We start from the raw sequence: 20,677 nt of genomic DNA on the forward strand, positions 1-20,677 counted from the left end.
CATTTCTGTAGTTTTTTTTGTCGTATTTCTGTTGTGTCCTGGTGGTATTTCTGTCATAATATTATTGCAGTAGTATTTTTCAATTGTTGTCCTATTTCTGTAGATTTTTGTAACATTTACATTACAAAAATACTAAAGAAATATGACAAAAATACTACGTCTGAAATGCTACAAAGAATTGAAAAAAATGACTACAATACTGCTTTGGAAATGCATCAAAATACTTCGACAGAATTGCTCGAAAAATACCACTGCGTAACACTTTAATACAAAACAGTACTAGAGAAATATTACTGCGGAAATACTACTGCAGAAATACTACTGCAGAAGTATTACAACAGAAATAGTGCAAAAGTACAACTACAGTGATACTTCATAAATTCTACCATGGAAATTCGGCAAAAAATAAATAAATACAACTACTAGACTACAAAGTACTACGGATATACAACAAAATTGTACTATGGAAATGCTACAAAATACAACAGAAATAGTACAAAAATTCTTCAAAATTGTACTACGGAAATGCTTCAAAATACAACAGAAATAGTACAAAAATTCTTCAAAATTGTACTCCGGAAATGCTATAAAATACAACAGAAATAGTACAAAAATTCTTCAAAATTGTACTCCGGAAATGCTATAAAATACAACAGAAATAGTACAAAAATTGTGCTACGGAAATGCTACAAAATATAACAAATAGTACAAACAATCTTCAACATAATATTACAGTAATCCTACAAAATAGTAAAATAATAAACTAATCTAATCTTACAAAATACTACAGGTATGCAACAAAAGATCCACTGTCAAAATGCAACAGAAATAGATCAAAAATTCTTCAACATAGTACTACAGTAATACTACAAAAAGTACAATCATAAAACTGTAATCTTACAAAATACTACAGGTTATACAACAGAGATCCACTGTCAAAATACAACAGAAATAGTACAAAAATTCTTTAAAATTGTACTATGGAAATGCTACAAAATACAACAGAAATAGTACAAAAATTCTTCAACATAATACTACAGTAATACTCCAAAATAGTAAAATCCTACCACTATTCTAATCTTACGAAATACTACAGGTAAACAACAAAAGATCCACTGTCAAAATACAACAGAAAAAAGTACTATTGAAATACTACAAAAAACTACTGCATAAATACTACACAAATACAAAAAAAAGTACAGTAATACTACAAAAACACTACACAAAACAACAATCAACACAAATTTGATTGCAAAAATACTAAATAAATACAACAACAGTAATATTTATTGATGAATGCCCAAAATAGGATAGGTGTCCAAACCTGGGCCCCTTTGCCCAATTTTTGAACCCAACGCGGCCCCCGACTCCAAATAGTTGCCCCGTGAATGCCTGTCTGTATATTCTCACAGACCCAAGTCCGTAAATCAGGTTTGCCAAAGCCCTCCGCCACTTTTGAAGGAAAGCCCCATAAATCAGGACCAAATCCCGTTCTCAGGCTCTCCTTGAAACGACGCGAGAAACGAAGAGCAGGTTTGAACATTTTTTTTTTGTTTTCTGAAAATATATTCCGCAAATATTGTTGTTTCTACGGCTGTACTTCCTGCCCATTCGTCTTGAAGGTGACACGTAGCAAAATCCCTCCCCCCACAATCCGCCCTCCGTGACACTGATGGATAACCCCTGGGCCCCGGGCTGCAGCGGGACCACCCCTTTTCCCACGGACGGATAGAAAAGACTTGACCGGGGAGACCAGTTTCACCGAGGATTCAGGTCTAGATTGACATCGCGATGCAAAAATGTAAAATATATGCCACACGGAGTCGTGCAAGACTCCATAGGGATCTCTGTACGGCTCTGCAAGAGCTGTATTACTGAACCTTTCCATTAGGTGGCACTGTTGCCTTCTCATTTCGATTTTCAGTTGCAAAGAGGAAACTCACTTGATCGAATCAAATTTAGTGCTTAAAAACAGGGACCTGACTTTATTATTCTACTTTAATTCTGCAAAGAAGAAAATATGATAGAAATATTATTAGGATACTAATACAGTAATACTATTTTAAAAATAGTAATACCAAAAAAGATTACACCAGGAGTACTACAAAAACGACAGCAATCTTACAAAAACAATTAAAAAACAATACTACAAAAACACTACTATGGAAATACTATTAAAATGATACAGAAATACTGGTGTGAAAATGCTACAAAAATACTGCAGAAATACTACCAAAAATACAACTACAGCAGTACTACAAAAATACTACTATGTTAATACTACAACAATACTGCTAAATACAAATACATCAATGGAAATACTTCAAAAATACTTCTTTTAAAAATACTACAACAATAATATGAAACAAAAATCCTTCTACACAAATGTAACAAAATATATCAAAAAATACTACTACGGAAATATTACGGCAGAAATGCTACCAAAACAACTACAGTAATGCTGCAGAAATACTACAAAAACACTAGAAATAATACTATAATAATCCTACTGCAGAAATACTACAAAAATACGTCAATGGAAATACTTTAAAAATACTTCTTTTAAAAATACTACTACAACAATAACATGAAACAAAAATCCTTCTACACAAATATAACAAAAGATATCAAAAAATACTATTCCGGAAATATTACTGCAGAAATACTGCAAAAACAACTACAGTAATGTTACAGAAATACTGCAAAAACAACTACAGTAATGCTACGGAAACACTACGGAAACACTAAAAATAATACTATAAAAATCCGACTGCAGAAATACTACAAAAATACATCAATGGAAATACTTCAAAAATACTTATTTCAAAAATACTACGACAACAATAATATGAAACAAAAATCTTTCTACACAAATTTAACAAAGGATATCATACAATACTACTACGGAAATATTATGGCAGAAATACTACAAAACAACTATACAGTAATGCTACAGAAATACTACACAAACGCTACAAATAATACTATAATAATCTGGCTGCAGAAATACTATAAAAATACTAGCACAGTTAACTACTGTAATACTAGAAAACTAAATATCAAATGTAGTGCTTAAAAAGGGACTTAATATATGATTTTGAATTGGGAGTGTTTCAAAACCAACTTGATGAAAGTGATCCATTCAAAAACAAATATAAAGCAATATAACATGTCTGCTGTTTTAAAGCCAGATTAAAAAACTAATGTTATGGTAACAGCTAATCACTCAGCCTTCCATTTTAGCGGGCTTTTACGCTCTCTCTCAATCACAAACACACATGCTCGATTGAACTAATGTTATGATAAGAGCTAATTTATCAGTCTCAGACTGAACGTGCTTCCCCAAAACTACTACACTATCTCTTAATCACACACAGGCGTTTCTACCATGGACTTTTGAAAATATCATTAATATCAGAGGTCTTGATAGCAGGCATGTCGGGACTCAGGAGTTAAGCTTTTTACGTTATTCTTCCTGCATGTATACTAATTCGTAAATGAAGAAAATTGGATCTGACTCCAGGACCCCTTGGCTACATTTTTTCAACCCAATGCATCCCCCTCACTCTAAATAGTTGCCCACCCTTGGTCTATGAGAAAAAGTGGAGAACCCAAACTATGTTGCTCCGCAAACTGAAGGATTGAAACGGCGGATTTTAGTTTATTTTGAATCCGGCCGGACTGATTAATGAATCCGACGAGAGGAGTGACAGCCTGGCCACGGAGAAAGAGAGAGCGGGCTACCAGGTTTATTTGGACCCGGGTCCAGAGACTCTGAGTCGGGGTAGGACGAGGTAAGGTAGGGAGGGGGATTCCTGTGTGCTCTGTTCACGGCCCAAGTGGTGACTGAAGAACCCTGACCTCCTCTCAGCAGGAACAGCTTGACTCTATCATGCCGAGGGGGCCGCGCGGCGGGTTTCCTAAGAAGGGGAAACACGGGGGCCCCGGGCCCACCCGAGCAACCAACATGAGATGCTAATTGATTCTTGTTCTTGACGAAGAACTTCGAGACCTCAGGTTAGGACGGAGTGGTCCAAGTTCCCCTTCGAAGCTTACATGGACACTCGGAAAATGGCTTCTCTTCTAAGTGCAGGATGACAAATTAATCAGAGAATCACAGTTTTTATATTTATAGCTGTTCTATACACAGCACAAATCCTCTTTATTAAACTCAGGGAGATACATATAGCATAAATTAACCTTGAACCTATCATGAAATCCATTTTATTTCACTATTAATTGACTGATTAATCTGTATTTCCTGCGAAATATCTGCATTTACATGCATATCAGGAAATAGGCCTCTATTCTAAGCACAGGTTGAAAAATTAATCCCACTTTTCACATTTATTGCTGTTCTACACACGGCACAAATTCCAATATTTATATTATTTATATTATTATTTATTGAGATACATAGTTATGTTTCAAAAAATGGATATCCTTCGAGATGGAAATGTCACAGAAAGTACAGGATTAAGACAAAGGAAATTTATAAGTATTAATGTGGAAAATCATACGATTTATCCTTCCAAATCCGAACGAGAAATTCAAAAGCATGTAGATTATATGATTGATTTCGCAAATGTTCATACGTCAAGTCGGTAATCCGACTCCTGCCAAACATGCTGAAGCTTATCTTGGGTCACTGTCTCCGGCGGATTACTATTTTTCTTTTTATATACAAATCATCTGCTTGTGAGTTACTACAGGGAATCACATATATTTATTATAATCATTATTAACACTAGTCCAAACAAATCTCAAGTTTTAAAACACCCTGTAGTATCAATTGACACTGAAAATGCTTTTGTTTCATTTTCAATTGACTGATTGATTTATACGATTTTGAATGCACACTAGGGAATAAGCCTCGGTTCTAATCAGACAATCACATTTTTCCCATTTTTTGCCGTTTGTTCACACAATATCGTTATCAAATTTAAGGTAGTTATGGTATCAATTAATACTTATCATTCAATTAATTGTAGTCATCCTCTTTCGTCCACTCATTCGCTTTACTTCCACATCCTCTCACATTGAGGGACCCTATAACTAGGGTTTGCGAGGCTTTCGGATCATTCATTAATTTTATTTGATCATTAATTGATTGATGAATCTATATTTCCTGCAATTACATGCACATGAGGAACATGGCCTCTGATTTAAGTGCAGGATGTTTTATTATTGCTGTTCTATTCATGACACAAGTCCATTTATTAAACCCGAGATACTATAAGGATTCATTTACACTACAATGAATCATGCAATCGTTTTTCCCCCTTATTATTAACTGGTAGATTAATCTGTATTTCCTGAAAAATTGCATTGGCAAAAACATCAAAAATATAATTATACCCCATTATGAGAAAAGATTGCTTAAAAAATCCACTTGTTTTTTCCTAATTGAACACAACGGGTCAAAATGTGTTTCCTTGTCCAGGTCTTGTTATGCATTTAGAGCAGCACTCAACATGATTGACCACAAGTCGGTATCCCCCTCTGAGCAACACGGGGGGTCAGGGTTCAATTCTCAGGTAACCAGCTCATGATGACCTGCATGAAAACTCAACACTGAGGAGTGCAGGTCTGATGTCTCCTGGCTGCCAAATGAAACTTGTAAAAAAAATATGAATTTCTTGTTGCATAAAAGCTTTGTTTCACATTATTTGAATGTGACGTCATAAGATGCACAATGTCCATAATAAAGAAAGCGTTTAGTGTGTGATTTTTGTCAATTATTGTCTTATATTTAAATCTAAAAGAGTTATCCTGTGTGAAGTCATTTATGTGCACTAATCTTTTTTTATATTCGAGTTTCTCTCAAGGGAAGTCAACAAAACGCTCTGGACCCACAAGAGCACCAAAATGCAAGGAAGATGTTTTCTATTGCTTACAAGTTGGACTTCTCCCCGTGCAAAAATAAGGTATGCCATTTTTTATTTTCCCCATAACATCCACAAGTTGGCGACACAATATCCTCTGAACGAAGGATAGTGTCCTGAGATTTTTTAATAGTATCGCGCAATACAGTATAGCGGCAAAATCCATCCATTTATTATCTGCACAGCTTATCCTCAGTAGGGTCGCGGGGGTGCTGGAGCCCATCCCAGCTATCTTCGGGCAGTGGGCAGGGGACACCCTGAATTGGTTGCCAGCCAGTCCCAGGGCACACAGGGACAGACAATTCGCTCACTCATTCACACCTAGGGACAATTTTGACCGGCCAATTAACCTGACATGCATGTTTTTGGAATGTCGTAGGAAACGAGTGCCCGGACGAAACCCACCAAGCACAGGGAGAACATGCAAACTCCACACAGGAGGTTCGATCTCATGACCTCAGAACTGTGCCGCACACACGCTAACCACTGCGCCACCGTTCTGCCCTAACTCCAATATCATTATAGATATGTTAATATAAATGTAAATACTACATTTCACATGTAAAATACTTACATCATAAGCAAAAACAAATCATTATTAATAAATTACACCTTAGATCGACAACATTTGGAGTTCTCCAATTTGCTACTGCTGCTAAGCAGCATTGATGTCTGTAATGCTGCATTTGACTGGGAGATGGCAGCGTGACCCAATAAATACAATGTACTCTGTACTTTCCTGTGATCCACCAATAGATGGCGTTCCACGTATTGAGTGTCAAACCTTCTATTGTTAAAAGTTTTATTAAGAAACATTATGAACAACTTACAAATGCAGTAAAGGGGATAATTGTTTATTCCAAAATAAAGTGGATTTATTAAATACAACGTACTCAGTACTTTCCTGTGATCTACCAGTACGACCACAGGGATCCACCGATAGATGGCGAGCTATGTAATGACCGCGCCGCCGTGCTGCCCTATTTCTGACATGACGACTGAAAATAAAAAAAAGGATATTTGACTGTGAGGTCAAGTTGAAACTGTGTCTTCCTAATTTGCCAAGAGACTGTGGCTGTTTTCAAAGATGACATCAAGAGGCACTGCCAGATGAAACAAGTTGCCTATGACAAGCTAACTGGAAATTGACTCTGTGAAAAGGTGAAGCAACCGGAAGCTGTTTTAAGGGCACAGCAGCGCTTTATTACGAGAATCAAATAAAAATGCTACAAAGTTGAGCTATGAGATGGCAACTCCATACCTTTCACGGAGGGTGAATTTTTTTTAGACTGTTCACAAAATGCCAAGCTGAAAAAAGCTGAAGCAACCGGAAGCTGTTTTGATGGCACAGCAGCACTTTATTACGAGAGTCAAATGACAATGCTACAAAGGCGAGCTACTAGGTGGCGACTGCAAACCTTTCACGGAGGGTGAATTTTTTAAGACTGTTCAAAAAATGCCAAGCTGAAAAAAGCTGAAGCAACTGGAAGCTGTTTTGATGGCACAGCAGCGCTTTATTACGAGAGTCAAATGGAAATGCTACAAAGGCGAGCTATGAGGTGGCGACTGCAAACCTTTCACGGAGGGTGAATATTTTAAGACTGTTCAAAAAATGACAAGTTAAATAGTCGTCTTAGCAAATCTGGCCCGCTTTCCGAGAAGTCTAAACACTCCCGATACAAGACCACGTCGCCAGGGGTGGTCAAACTTTGACCCCGACTCGTCTCCGCTGACAGGTTCCTCTGCTATGCGGCCCTGTCACTCAACCCTCCGCACCAACAATGGCAGAAATTCCACTATGTTTGTTTGCTTAAGGACGGCTCCTTGAAACCCCTGAACCTCTTTCGGGATCCGCGGCAGCCTCCGTCACTCAGTCCAAATCCAGACAGCCGGACTAAAGGTAACCCTCGCGTCCCAAGAACAGGCTAGCCGTTTAGAGTCTGTATCGCTGATGGTCTTGTACAATGGCGCAAAAGGACTAAATCCAGCTTGAAATGCACTTAGTAGAACGTGTCAACACGTCAGTCTCTGTCGGGTACTACGTTCCGTCTTAATCCGGCCCATTGAACGCTGACAGTTGTGAGTCAGACATTGACTAGGTCTTTGTCACTCGGGCTGTCCAGGCTGCTCGGAATCCTCAGACGTACGCTCAAAACACAAACGCTGGGGATTAAGCTCCACCGCCCAGAGGATGGTAGTAACGGGATATATATACTCCGTTACATTGACTTGAGTATGTTTTGGGACATTTTGTACTTTTAAATCACCATACTTTTGACTTTTACTTGAGATTTGTGGAGAAGAAACAGTACTCTTACTCCGCGACATTAGGCTACATTGAAGCAGTAACTTAAGTATGGCATTCCTCCTTCACTTGTTTTCTACCCTTCCACCCATTTCCACTGAGGTTGCAGATCGAATCTCGGGGGGAAGAGCGTTCCACAGCACCGGGACCCGAATGGAGAACGCTCTTGAACCTGCAGATTTCTTCTTGGCTCTTGGGATTACTACTAGACCAGCATTTTCAGAGCGAAGGCTCCGGACCGGAACATAGGGCGAAATGAAATCTGAAAGATATGAGGGAGCACGTCCATGCATGATTTTGTATACTACCAACAGAACGTTAATATCACATCTTAAGCTAACAAGGAGCCAATGCAGGTTAGCTAAAATCGGGGTCATGTGATCAAACTTTCTTGTCTTAGTTAAAAGCCTCGCTGTAGCATTTTGGACCAGCTGAAGGCTCTTGATTTTGGACTTGGGGACACCGGAGAGTAGGGCATTACAGTCATCGAGACGGGAAGTAACAAACATGTGAATTATATAAACGCCGCATCCGACTGAGACAGCATAGGGCGAATTTTAGCAATTTTGCAAAGATGAAAGAAAGCTGTTCTAGTCATATTCTTCACGTGTGTTTGAAAGGACAGATCGGGGTCAAATAGGACACCTAAATTTTTGACTGAGTCATTTTGGGTTATATTACATTTGTCAATGTTCAGAGCAGTTTTTGAGAACATTTAGATGGACCAATAACTAACATTTCGTTTGAGGTGCAAGAAGTTGAGTGACATCCATTCTTTGATCTCAGTGAGGCAGGCCTCCAAATTTCCACAGTTTAGCGGGGCAGATTCCTCCATCGGAAGATATAGTTGAGTGTCATCTGCGTAGCAATGGAAACTGATATTATACTTGCAAATAATATCATCTCGAGGAAGCATGTAAATGCTGAAAAGAAGGGGGTCAAGTACTGAACCCTGCGGAACACCACAGTTGTTCTGAGGAAAAGATTAATGGTGGCAATGCTTGAGAAGTTGGAAGAATCAGTCATAGGCTTTGTTGCCTCCTACCAGACCAGGGATTGAAGTGACCTTGACATAAGGATGTTGAAGCACATTGTAAAGCGCTTTGGGAGCTCTTCAGTGACCTCAGTGAATAGCACTTATACTGTAAATTCAGATTCAGATTCAAATTCAGATCTACTTTATTGTCATTCTAGTACACGTGTATACAGAACGAAATGCATACCCTTTAAAGTTACTCAGCACTTGAATCATTTTCTCACCATGCACTTTTTTGCTATTACTCTGAAGTAAGAGTACTTTTACTCGAGTATAACCTTTGGCCCTGAAAACCAAGGGGAGGGGGACTGAAGCTTATGTAAACATGGGAGGCCAAAGTGACGCAAAGAGTAGAAAAGGCTGCAAGGATTATGCTTAAGAAATGAATAGCGGCCAATTATGAGTGTGCTGTTATGATTGCCGGTTTCTGTCTTGAGGCTTGTCAGTCAGTGATGCCTTCAGGGCCCAGACACGATTTTGCCTGGGAACAAGTTCCCTGATCTGCTCGACGACGCCTGACCAGATATTTTTCAAACCATAACAATGTTTTGCTCATTACCGTAAATTCCAGACTATAGAGTGCACCTGATTATAAGCCGCACCCACCACATTTTAAGAGGAAAAGCGATTTTGTACATACACAAGCCGCACCTGTATATAAGCCGCATGCGTCCACATTTGAACATGTAACACAAACACAAAATTAACCCAAACCTGACTTCAATTCCCGCGATTGAAACTAAATGTCCTTCTTTAAAATACACAGTCCAAAAATCACAGCCGGCAAAATGAAACTGGTACCGTATTTTCCGCACTATAAGGCGCACCTAAAAGCCTTTATTTTTTTCAAAAGCTGACCATGCGCCTTATAATACAGCGCGCCTTATTTATGGATCAATTTTAAAATTGCAAAGATTTCCAACCAACTTGCAGCCGCCGACTCGATTTTCCCCCGAACGCCAAGTCGTCCGCGATGTATGCTGGGATTTATTTACCGGCGTTTCATTGGCTAACCAATGTGTCAATCATCATTTGAATCGATCACTATTGGCTAAAGTTATTCGGAGGTCAAGGGGCGGATCATTTTTATCATTTACAGGCTGGCATTGGCTTAAAGGGCAACACAAAGCCTGCAATTGGCCGAAAAAGATGAATGTTTATGGCACGTGGCTGACGGCATGGAGAAAGCATTTTTTTTCTATTCTGTATTTGAAAATATTTTATTCTCCTGGATTTACTAAACTCACGGATATAAGAGGACATTGGCTGCACATTATTATGAACACAACGACTTCGGTGAGCTACTCCGGGTTTTATATTGTCCCTGTATCTTGTTTCAGACTGAACTCGATGTTTCTGTGATAAGCGGTGCAGATCATGGATGGAATGGAGTGTCTATTTTTAAATTCAACTCAATTCCAAGTGTTTATTGTCATTTGCACAGTAAAGTTGCGAGCGAAAAAGAAAATAGATACTAAGGAATGGTTGGCATTTCTTGAATCCCAAGACTTTAACCTCCCGAATGATGGAACAATGCATTTGAGTGACATCTTACGGACACCGCATCCGCACGTGTTCTCGACACGTATTTGCGTCTTTGCAAGCTTTGGGAATGTTAAGGGGGTAATAAGTTGGACTGAACTATCTGACTGTTTTGTCGACGTTCCCATTGTAGCGCCTTATAATCCGGTGCGTCTTATGTATGTCAAAAATAGGACCAAAAACTATTTTTTCGGGGTGGGCCCTATAACCCGGTGCGCCTTATAGTGTGGAAAATACGGTACTTAAGGTTTGATTCAGACCTGCAGAGTCTGGGTCCCGTTGAAAGTAATCCAAGGAAAAAAGTGTATATTTCCAAAGGTAAGGGTGGGAAAAGTATATCAGATGAACACATTTACTCACGCAACTCCTTTTTCTTTAACCAACTTTTTAGCCCCTCTTCTTTCCTTGTCTGTCCCTCACCTTTAGCGGTCCCCACTTAAACTCGGCACCCTGCCTTTTTTCCGCCCCTCATTTTTTGTTCACCCGTATCAGAATAAGTGTCTCAAATAAATACATTACAAAAATATACAGTTGCAAATACATATTATACATGGTTACACATGTTTACAAAGAAAGACGGTACACCGAGAGAGTTTTCAAAACTTTAATAATAATAATAATAATAATAATAATATAGCTTTGACAGGGCAGTTCATGGTAGCAACACTCGAGCGCCGCTGGCGGCCGTTAGAAAAATGACATAAATTGGCCGCATCACTGAATAAGCCGCAGGGTTGAACGTTTGGGGAAAAAAGTAGCGGCTTATAGTCCGGAATTTACGGTATTTCATATTTCATTGTTTTGGTCTGGAACGGTATACGAACGTATATACTCACATAGAAGCCCCTTAATATAAGAGAAATGGAAGAAAACATAGACGGTACACTAACCTGTGGAACATGGGCGTAACCAGCCCGTTTTAAAGGGTGCTCAAGCCCCCCAAATTAATAATTTAAAAAGAAATTATATAAGTTCCTTCATAAAGGGCAGGATAAGCTTAAATATGATGAAAAATGCTTAATAAAAGGAAAAAAAAAATAGGACGTGGGCGTAACCAGCCCGTTTTAGAAGGTGCTCAAGCACCCCCCGAAATAATAGTTTTTAAAAATTTATATATTTTCCCTCATAAAAGGCAGGATAAGCTTAAATATGACGAGAAACGTGTAATAAAAGGAAAAAAACATGGGACATGGGCGTAACCAGCCCGTTTTAGAGGGTGCTCAAGCACCCCCTGAAATAATAGTTTAAAAAATATATATATATATTTTCCTTCTTAAAGGGCAGGATAAGCTTAAATATGATGAAAAACGCTTAACGAAAGGAAAAAAATATGGGACATGGGCGTAACCAGCCCATTTTGGGGAGTGCTCAAGCACCCCCTGAAATAATAGCTTAAAAAATTATATATTTTCCCTCATAAAAGGCAGGATAAGCTTAAATATGATGAAAAACGCTTAATAACAGGAAAAAAAACATGTGAACAACGCAGCGACAGATACTTTACCGTCTTAAAATGGTTCAGTCCATTTGATTCCTAGTACTGTGTTTCTGCAGTAGTCTTTCTATAGTAATCTTCCTACTCCCTTTGAACATGTACGATTATATTGTTTTTTTAAAAAATTTGTTTTGTTTTTGTTTTGTCATGTTCAAAATAAGTTTCATTCGTTCAATTGTAGTAGAAATTTTGTCTTGTTTGTAGTATAGTGTAGTTGTATCTATTGTCAGGACCAGAACGGAGACAGGACCCACTTGCGTTGCGTTTCTCTCACGTTTATTGGAAAAAAGGGAAAGGATTGCGCCCAAAATCTCTGAACGCGGAAGTGGCACTTCCGTGGCGAGCGATGGCAGTGTCGGGAACAGAAAAACGGGTCAGTAGCCGGGACAGGAGAACAAAAACGTGGTCGGGTCGGAAACGAGTCGTAGGCCAGGAGAGGAGAGTAGACGTGTTCAAGGACAAAAGAGGTCGAATGCCGGGACGGGAGAGAAGACGTGGTCAGGATCAAAAACGGGGTCGAAGGCGGGGGACAGACAGGAGCAAAAAAACAGGTGAGAGTCAGGTTCGAAAAAGGCTTGCCTAGCATAAACTGAGGTTCGCAGACGGACTGACAACAGGTGACAGAAAGGGTTGGGTTTAAATACGGACAGGGAGCCAATCAGAGTCCGAGGCAGTTGGCGCCAAATGAGCGGGCACAGGTGATTCCTATCGGTAATCATGACATTTATGTAGTATTTCTGCAGTCCTAATTTGGTAGTATTGCTGTGGTATTACTGGAGATTTATTTTTGTAGAATTGTCTTGAATTGTATTTTGTTAGTAGAATCTTTGTAGTATTTTTAATTGCATTTTTGCGGTATTGTTGTCGTAATATTTATGTAGCAGTATGTTTGTATTGTAGTGTTACTGTAGAAGTATTTCCACATTAATATCTTTGTAGTATTTCTTTAGTATTTATTCATATTAATGTAGTCGTATTTCTGTTGTAATACTTCTTTAAAGGTATTTTTGTCACAGTATTGCTGTAGTAGTATTTTATTCTCATCAGAATGAAGACCTCAATAGATACGACACAGTTTTTAAGCACTATATTTGAGTTGCTATCCACGGTCTCATGACTCCAAGGACATCTTATTAATTTCAGATAGCAGTACTCTGTACACAGAATACTCCCTTCCTTGTGTTTCTCTTATCTTCTGACTTTGTATTACAATGTATCAAAACAGTCGTGTAGCAATTATCTGGACAATAGTGTAATTATGCCGTTATTACAAAACCTTAACCTTTTACTGTCGAACTGTGTGTATCAGACAGAGGTTCAACTGCTGGAGGGCATGGAAACTGAAGACATCAGAATAAGGACAACAATAGATACAAGTATGTGGTGCAATTAAATATATTGGAAGATTACAAAAATGTACATTGAAAGAAAGCAACAAAACCACAATTTTGGACGAACCAAATCAATGTGCAAAATCTTTGTCAACAACTTAGACAATGTCCAGTTTTTCCAAGCACAGTGTCTTTTGCTCTATGGGTTTAAGCGGATACTGTTCATAGCGCAGTAGAATAGAATAGAATATACCTTTATTTTGCGCAGCACGGCGGCGCAGTGGTTAGCGCTTGTGCGGCACAGTTTAGGTCATAGGAACCTGTCGTGGGTTCAAATCCAGCTCCAGACTTCCTGTGCAGAGTTTGTATGTTCTCCCCGTGCTTGCGTGGGTTTCCTCCGGGCACTCCGGTTTCCTCCCACATTCCAAAAACAAATTGGCCGGTCCAAATTGTCCCTAGGTGTGAATGAGCGAATGAGTTGTCTGTCCCTGTGTGCCCTGCGATTGGCTGGCAACCAGTTCAGGGTGTCCCCTGCCCACTGCCCGGAGATGGCTGGGATGGGCTCCAACCCCCCCGCGACCCTAATGAGGATAAGCGGTACGGCTAATGAGATGAGATACCTTTATTGTCATTGTTACAAAATGGGTTGAACATATTGTGACAAGGAAATTGGACGCGGCACTCCAGTTTCACATTTAACTGTGAGGATAAAAGAAAACAACGAAGATAAAGGAACAAAGAAGATAAAGTTTATAATTGACACAATATTTACACAAGAAATCTGGGCATGTAGGATGTTACATACAGTTTTGGGATGGTATTATCAGTAGTTGTCCTGAGGTAAAGATTGATGGTGGCAGCGCTTAAGAAGTTGGAAGAATCAGTCATAGGCTTTGTTTCCTCCTACCAGACCAGGAATTGAAGTGACCTTGACATATGGATGCTGATTGGCTCTTTGCCTAACTCCTCAGCTCACCATCATGATTAAGGCTGGGAACCTGGCGTCCATGGACCAGACACTCCAAATAATTGACAAGCTAAAGATAGCAAAATGCTAACATTAGCATGGTAACCATTGGATTGGGGAACATCAAGGTTATTCCTTTAAAATGCAGATATTAGCAGTTAGGTATTCGCATGTTAGTATAATTGTTTTGTCTACAGACACACTTTCTGTAGTACAAACAGAACTTAAACTAAAAAATACACGAATGAATGAAAACTTTATTTCGAACATTAAAATAAAAACAGGACAAAAACAATGAGTCAACAACAAAATAATGTGACATAACTTGTTCGAAAAGGGGTAGTAAGAAGCAGATGCTTATTTTCCCTACCCCTTCATCTTCCCCACCAAATACACCAATGATAAAAACAATAGTAATCATATTAATAATAACAGTTATAACAATAGCAACAATAACAACAAAGTTAACCATAGTTGTAGACGCACTATTCCTAATCTCTCGTATCACTCATACCCCATTTTCTTCATCTCTGTATTCTGCCAGGAATGTTTTTTTGTGTGATCTCGTCTCGTAAATTGTTCCAAAGTTTGACTCCACTCACAGACGCACACATACTTTTCCTGGTGGTTCTCACCTTTGGGATTAGGAATGTACCACAGCCCCTTAAATTATAATTTCCCTCTTTCCGAATGAATCATTTACGGATGTTTTCTGGCACTATGTTTTTGTTGACCTTATATAGCAGTTGTGAAGTGAAAAATTTTATTAAATCATCCAGTTTCAATAAATTGGACTGCATGAATAAAATATTGGTATGATCCCGATATCCTACCCTGTGTATGGTTCTTATTGCACGTTTTTGGAGGATAAAAAGGGGCTGTAAGTCAACTTTTGTAATTATGGCCCCAGACTCCTGCACAATATGTTAAGTATGGCAGAACGAGAGAAAGATATAATAAATACAATGCATTATAGTTTAAAGGGAATTTGGCTTTTTTAATGATTCAAATGCTTTTAGATACCTTAGTTTGTATGTGTCTGTTGTGTGTTTTCCAGCTTAATTTATTGTCTATGATGACCCCTTAAAACTTAATTTCTGATACAGTGTCTATTGCAGCACTGTCCATTTTTACCTCTAAATCTTGATTTGCCTTGCGATTAACAAAGAATCTTGTTGGCATTGGCCTGGGTTAGCATCATGGCTATCCATCCATTATCTGCACCGCTTATGCTCATTAGGGTCACAGAGGCTCTGGAGCCCCTCCCAGCTATCTTTGAACAGTGGGTAGGGGACACCCTGAACTGGTTGCCGGACAGTCGCAGGGCACACAGAGACATTCAACTCACTCATTCATACACAACAAAGGACAATTTAGACCAGCCGATTAACCTGACACGCATATTTTTGGGAATGTGGGAGAAAACCGGAGTGCCCGGAGCAAACCCAAGCAAGCACAAGGGAGAACATGCAAACTCCACACAGGAAGGTTGGATCTCATGACCTCAGAACTGTGCCGCATACGCGCTAACCACTGTGCCGCAGTGCTCCCCAGCATCATGGCTAATGCTCATAAAAACAATTTAAAGTCAACAGTATAATTGGTCATTAGGCATTTAAAACAGGTTCCTGTGATTGTTTGTCATTCTAAAGATGGGGGCAAACAATTTAAGTGTCAAATTAGGTTTTATGGCGAGAATGGACTCAAAACTGACCTGCAGCTTTCACTCCTTGCTCTCCCACTCAACTCATGAGGCTTATATAGTGCTCAGGGGACGGGTGATCGATTACAATCAGACGTCGTCACGCGGCACATTCAGGGACTTCTGAATTCGGGAAAAAACACTATCAACCTCGGTTACAGTGGCCTCTAATCAAGTCAAGCGGCCAGATCCCTTTCCGAGTCTTCTTCTTGAGAAAAAGGTCAGCTCTTGTCAGCGCGGGGTCCTGTCGGTAGCCCGGCGGAGGTGGCCGGGGGGGCTTGCCAAACGAGCTTATCTGACCCCTGATAAGAACAGGATACCCTCAGGAATGGTCTAAATTCAATACACATGGCCGCCGCTGATTCTTTCATCCGGGGGGCAGCCGGTGTTTGAAAAAAGAGCGCTGTTGCGCTACGCTCGGATTCGGACTGTCGAGACGCAGCCGCAAAATGGTGGGCGGCTAGAAAAGGCCGTGCAATTTTGTCATACGTTGAGGTTCTGAACCTCAAAATGAATATGGTGCCAGGCTCAGGTAACTACTGAAAAATGTGTTTTCATAAGCAATGTATATGAGTGCCTAATATACTTATATTTTTGAACTATTCTGAAGACTTTGGTGAGTATCAAGCCTCTGGGAACAGGAGGAAAAAGCAATTCCCGGCTTCTCAGACTTAAATCGAAGTGTCCTTGGAATAGACACGAATCCCTAATGCTCCCGATAAGCAGGTAGGCGCCTTGCATGGCTGTCTCCCTATTGGTGTGTGAGTGTTGAAGGATTTTATACATTGGACTATAAAGGATTTTATACGATTGACTCATAATGCAATGAAGATTTTCACTGAGTAGGCTTCAGGTCACGCCGTACCAAATGCAGAATATTTTGACTAGGGAATTTTGATAACAGGACTCTGACGGAGGGCGACAGGCGATGTTTTGAGAACAAGGCCCTGATGATGTAGAAACGCTCGGTGTGGTTTTGAGTTTTCCAGACATCACCACGCTCAGGGGCGGGGGGCTTCCTTGGCACGCCCATGGGAGGAGTCGAAACGCCATCTCGTGGGGAGACGTGGGCAAAGAAAAGAAAGCTAAAGGACTTGAGAGAGGGCTCCCCAGAGACTCCAACAACACTAATTCGGCCATTTTCAATGGAGTACACTTAGTTAAATCGCTAATGAAATTAAATCTGCCCCCCTGTGGAAATGTCGGCTTTCCTGTTCATCTTTTCCGTCAAGAAACGAGCGCGCATAAATTGTTGGGTGAATGTAGATTGTGTTTGGTTAATGGAGTCAGATAACTCATTCGAACAATTTGGTAAACGCTACATTTTGATAGTTCCCAACAGTGTGTGTGTGTGTGTGTGTGTGTGTACGGGTAAGTGTGAAACACATTGTAAAGCGCTTTGGGAGCTCTTCATTGATTGAAAAGCAGTAACTAAATGCAGACCATTTACTAGATGGTCAATTTGTCATTCGACAGATTAATTTGGGATATTAATCTCTGGCTGATATGAGAGTCAAGGAAGATGCAGGTTTGATATCAACAGGAGGGCCCCGGTTACCGCGGGGAGAAAAACGGACCCACTCCTTCGAATGACTCCTCTTTCTCACCGTGGCCCAGTGACGCGATTGTTTTTATTTAGAAGAAGTCAAGCAGTTGTAAAAACATACCATGATGAGTTTCCTGTACCCTTCAAAATAAAAGTATGCGTGTTTTTAAACAGGATCATATAAAAGAGTAGAAAAATAGAGAATAAGTAATAAAAAATAGTGCGAAATCAAGTATATTCCATCAGAGCCATTTGTAACGTGAGTAATTGAGAAAATTACAAATAACTAGATGTAATATACCTTACACCACAGGTGTCAAACAGGCGGCCCGCGGGCCAGATCAGGCCCGCTAAGGGATTGAATCCGGCCCGCGAGACAACGCTCAAAGAAGCGCAAGAGAAAAACAAGCTGCAGGTTGGAATAGGTCAACTTGATGTTGCCAAAGCCAGGTGCCTCTCACAAAGACACTGTACTTGTATTTCTTTCTCTCGCTCTCTCTTTCTCTCTTTCTCTCTCTCTCTTTCTCTCTCTCTTTCTCTTTCTCTCTCTTTCTCTCTTTCTCTTTCTCTCTCTTTCTCTCTTTCTCTTTCTCTCTCTTTCTCTCTCTCTCTCTCTTTCTCTTTCTCTCTTTCTCTCTTTCTCTCTTTCTCTCTTTCTCTTTCTCTCTCTCTTTCTCTCTCTCTCTTTCTCTCTCTCTCTTTCTCTCTCTCTCTCTCTCTCTCTGTCCCTCTTTCTTCCACCCCTTTTCTCCCACTCTTTCTCTCTCTAATCTCTCTCTCTCTCTTCCACCCCTTTTCTCCCACTCTCTCTCTCATGACTTTTTATCTTTTGTTTCTCACGCTCTCTCTTTTTCTTTATCTCTCTTTAATCGACTAGTCTGGCCCCCGACAGAATGTTTGTTCTATCGTGTGGCCCCCGAGTTCAAATGAGTTTGACACCCCTGCCTTACACAATACACTTTATGACTTCAGACAGTTTATTGTAAGATGTTTTGTGCATGTCCACAATCGCCATGGTGACCAAGAATCATGTGATCACTTCACCCGACACCAAGGTTTTTGAAAATTTCAAGAAAAAGTTCAGTGTTCTGCTAATAAAATGGGATTTTGCCTTCCTAGTGTTTAAGAAAGGCATCGTTCAGATAATGGAAATATCATAAATATACCGTTTTTTTCACGAGTATAGGTCTCACCGTGTTATAAGGCGCAGTTTCCGTAACTCGGGGGTCTCAAACTCAATTGTACACAGGGCCGAAACTCAAACCGCACCTTTGCCGAACAGGACAAATATTTATTGAATGAACTAAAACGTGACTTTTTTTAAAATATAAATTTGAAAAAGGCGGGAATATTATGCCAGAATAAACAGATTCAAACATGAAATAACTTTTCATCAAAATGTCTCCTGTCAAAACCATTCAAATTCAGTGGCAGTTGAAGCGCTGCATTATGGGACCTGTAGTTTGAGAGTTATCTCCCAGGCCAATATAGTAGATGCATTTAAAATGATTTTACGGGCCGAATATACCGTATTTTCCGCACTATAGGGCGCACCGGGTTATAGGGCGCAGCCGCAAAAAAGAGTTTTTGGTCCTATATTTGACATACATAGGACGCACTGGATCATAAGGCGCTACAATGGGAACGTCGACAAAACAGTCAGATGGTTCAGTCCAACTTCTTGCCCCCTTAACGTTCCCAAAGCTTGCAAAGAAGCAAATACGTGTCGAGAGCACGTGCGGATGCGGTGTCCGTACGATGTCACTCAAATGCATCGTTTCAAGGTTAAAGTCTTGGGATTCAAGAAATGCCAACCATTCCTTAGTTTCTATTTTCTTTTCGCTCGCAACTTTACTGCGCATATGACAATAAACACTTGGAATTGAGTTTATTCACTCAACTCATCACAGCAACATCAAGATCGTTCTAAAACAAGATACCGGGAAAATATAAAGCCGCATAGCTCACCTAAGTTCTCACCTTCAATAATGATACGCAATCATGGTCTTCTTACAACCGTGAGTGAAGTCAATCCAGACTAATGAAACATGTTTCTTTATGGCGTACTTTAGCAAGCTTGCTAAGCTTGCTACGCCATTGCTAAACTCGGCCAATTGCAGGGTTTGTTTTGGCCCTCTAGCCAATCCGAGGCTCCGAATAACTTCAGCCAATAGTGATCGATTTAACAGATGATTGACACATCTTTTTCGGCCAATTGCAGGGTTTGTTTCGGCCCTCTAGCCTATCCGAGACTCCGGATAACTTTAGCCACTAGTGATCGATTCAAATGATGATTGACACATTGGTTAGCCAATGAAACGCCGGTATATAAATCCCAGCATACACCGCGGACGACTTCGCCTTCGGGGCAAAATCGAGTCGGCGGCTGCTTGCCTTAGTTGCAAGACTTTGCGACTTAATATTGATCCATATATAAGGCGCACCGTATTATAAGGCGCACGGTCAGCTTTTGAAATAAATTAAGACTTTTAGGTGCGCCTTATAGTTTTGAAAATACGGTAATTAGACGCCCAGCCGCTGCTGTGCAGTTTTAGAGGGTATTATTTTTTGTAGGGTTCAGATCGGGTATGTGGTCGTGGTGGTTCATGCATCCCTTTAAGCAGGCACATCCACATCTTATTCTCAAAAACTGCTGGGAACATTGACAAATGTCACATCACACAGAGTGAATTTAAGTGTCCTATTTGACCCTGATCTATCCTTTGAAACGCATGGAAAGAAAATGACTAGAACTGCTTTCTTCCATCTTCGTAACATTGCTAAAATTCGTTCTATACTGTCTCCGTCGGATGCGGAAATTGTAATTCACGCGTTTGTTACCTCCCGTCTCGATGACTGTAATGCACT

This window comes from Urocampus carinirostris, chromosome 5 (genome assembly GCF_059441175.1).
Source record: "Urocampus carinirostris isolate Australia breed hairy pipefish chromosome 5, RoL_Ucar_1.0, whole genome shotgun sequence".
NCBI lineage: Eukaryota > Metazoa > Chordata > Actinopteri > Syngnathiformes > Syngnathidae > Urocampus > Urocampus carinirostris.